The sequence below is a fragment of the Silene latifolia genome, chromosome 9, assembly GCF_048544455.1.
Source record: "Silene latifolia isolate original U9 population chromosome 9, ASM4854445v1, whole genome shotgun sequence".
Taxonomy (NCBI): Eukaryota; Viridiplantae; Streptophyta; class Magnoliopsida; order Caryophyllales; family Caryophyllaceae; genus Silene; species Silene latifolia.
In genome coordinates, this window is record NC_133534.1 from 80,390,685 (window position 1) to 80,393,646 (window position 2,962).

The following is a 2,962-nucleotide window of genomic DNA, read 5'->3' on the forward strand; positions in this document are numbered from 1 at the left end:
ATATAAGGGATTCGAACTACCGGAGAAGCCGAAAGTTCGAACCAAAGCCTGCCTACATCACTATGGTAGAGAGAAACCGATTCGGGAGCTGCAAATGAAGATGCGGCTAAACATATGGAGACCTTCATTGACTCTGCTTTGCTCTATTCCCCCACCACCGGGCGTGACCCAGACCGGATCAAGGAAACTATGTTTATCTTCTCCCTTCGCGATCTTTGCAAGGGAATGGTATAGAGATCGGACCGAGCCGCTTTGGAGATCACCGACGGAATACATTGGCATTGGCGTTCTACAAGAAGTACTTTTCTGCTTCAAGGACGATCGCCATTAGAGCTCAGATCACGGGCTTTAAACAAGGGCCAGATGAAAATTTCCATGAGGCATGGGTCCGATTCAAGAAGTTGGTGCGAACCATACCGCACCATGGGTTTGCTAAGTGGAGTTTGTGCAATCATTTCTACAATGGGTTGTACGACGATCGAGAGGGCCATTTTGGATCTTTGCCGCACAATGGGAGATTTGCTGAAAATTTAGGAGCAACCAAGGGGTGGAAGATCATTGACGATCTAGCTACCCACAAGGCCGAGTATGGGAATTCGAGAGGGAACCGGAGGAGAGCTGCTGAATCCTCCTCTGTTCTTTGCACTTGAGGCTCTTCTTTGCGAGATTCGACAAATATGAGCTAGGGGGAGCATCTAAAGGTGGGATATACCAAGTCAATGCTGTGTCAGACGGTCCCTTCGTCTGTGAAAGGTGTGGAGTTGAGGGCCATGTCTCGAAAAATTGCCCTAGCCCTTTTGAATCATGTGCTGCCTTTCAACACTATAGGCAGACAAACACCTACTACGAGCCTCCACATCCGAACCTGAGTTGGAGGAGCCAGAATGTCCAAAACCCAACTCAACCTCCGCCACAAAGAAGAAATGCCATATGTGCCGCCTCATCAAAAGCAACAAAGAATACCGAAGCCTCCTTATGTGCCGCAAAGAAGAACAATCACAAAATTCTGAGTTTTATGAGCTTAAGAATCTGCTGCTAAAGGAGTCCCAAGCAAGAGAGGCCGGGATGAAGTTACTTGAGAGCCAAATTGCTCAACTAGCTAGCAAAAGCAACACTCGAGCTCCCGGGCACTTACCCACTCAACCCGAACAAAAGGAGACCCTAAATGCCATCACATTGAGGAGCGGGTCCACCCTTGACGGTCTGCTATGATTGAGGATGCTTTTGGGAAAGATGAGCCGAAAACAAGCAAAGAGAAAGCTTCAACGAACAAATCAAAGAAAAAGGAGTCTCGCCAGAATTTCGTCGATCGATCGATATCCCTCGTCGATCGATCGAAATACGGGTTCCGGAGCTTCGAACTGTGCATACCGGTCGATCGGCGAGGAAGGTGGTCGATCGACCACTATCATCACTGCGATATTGAAGAGTCTCGTCCTTTAATGCCAAATAATTTACGAGATCACTTGTTTCGGGTACCACGATCCAAGATTTTAGGGCGGAACCGAATGCTGATGGGTCAGTCCCGGCTCCGAAGTTCGATCCAATGACGGTCAATGGTTCTCATTTGAGACGGTCCGAGGAAGGGTCTAGCTTCAACAAGGAGAAGGTGACGGACTTTCACCAAAGTCCAAGGACGCCGCGCGCGAATGGAAGAGAGGGCTAAGGTGCTCCTTACAACCCCATATCCGGAGAGACTCGTGCCAACCAAGGAACAGTATCTTTCAAGTAAGTTTGAGAAAGTTATCCGTAGTCTGAATGTGCAAGTCCCCTTCCTTGAGCTAGTTAACCAAGTACCCGCTTACACCAAATTTATGAAACAAATTGTTGTCTAAAAGCGGTCACTTGAAACAGTGCACACTGTCGCACTTACCAAGGAGTCTTGTTCTTATCTCTCTCTCACACTGCCCCTTAAGTTAAAGGACCCGGGCAGTTTTTCCGTCCCTTGTAGCATAGGTACCTTTTCTATCGAAAAGGCTTTATGTGATTTAGGGGCTAGCATAAGTGTCATGCCCTTGAGTCTAGCTAGGAAGCTTAAACTGACCAGGTTTGCTATTACTAAGATGACAGTCCGGATGGCTGACCGATCTGCGGTCGAGCCCATAGGAGTCCTAGAGGACATACTCGTCCAGATAGGGAAGTTTTTCTTCCCTGTCGACTTTGTTGTCCTTGACATGCCTGAGGATGACCATATTCCCATCATTTTGGGTAGGCCATTTCTGCACACTGCTGGTGCAGTCATCGACGTCGGTTTAGGAACCTTGACCTTCAAGGTTGGGAAACACTCTATTGTTTTTGCCCAACCGGCTAAGAAAAAGGATGCCATGTGGCCTGTCACCTGTAACACGGTTTCTGAAAAGAAATCGTATATTGTGCTTCCTGAATTACCTGTCCCTATATCTACTGCTGTGTTAACCCCTCCGCCCCGAACTGGGAGCAAGAAGGAGGAAAAACTTGTTGTTTTAGACATCGCAGGAGGTGGTTTGGGGAAGGAAGAGCCGCTGGATGCTCCAGCTGCGACAGAGCAGATCGTTTCAAGAGGAGGTCTTGGATGCTTAAGCTATGGGATTGATGAAGAAGTAGAGGATGAGCCAGCCAAGGTGAGATGGGCTGATTTGGACTCCGATGGTTCGGAGGGAGTCCTTGATTGGGAAGACGACGAAGCTGATCCATTGAGCTCTCCAACTGTTGAAGCTGAGAAGGGTGCAACTGATAAGATGAGCACCATTGAGGCTACCTCTAGTAGCCAGAAGCCGACGAAGTGGGCCATACCGTGGTCCTTTTTGATCAACTATTAGTTGATCGAGTTCGTTATAAACTTCATTTTATTGCTTCCGAACTATTTTTTTTATTGCTTTTGTGTGCGCGAAAACTTCGCTTTTATTTCGTTTGCTTAGGATTTTTGAGTACTTTAGACTTCGTTCTGGGTTTTGCGCAATTTTTGGCGCGTACTATTGTGCAT

The 2,962-nt window shown here is 47.6% G+C and overlaps 1 non-coding gene across 1 annotated transcript; it reads right to left on the reverse strand.

The window, feature by feature from the left end:
• Positions 1–323: 323 nt before the first annotated feature.
• LOC141603740 (small nucleolar RNA R71) lies at positions 324–430 on the reverse strand. Its single transcript, XR_012525597.1, has one exon. It is a non-coding gene; the product is annotated as a small nucleolar RNA R71 (small nucleolar RNA).
• Between the last annotated feature and the right edge of the window lie 2,532 nt (positions 431–2,962).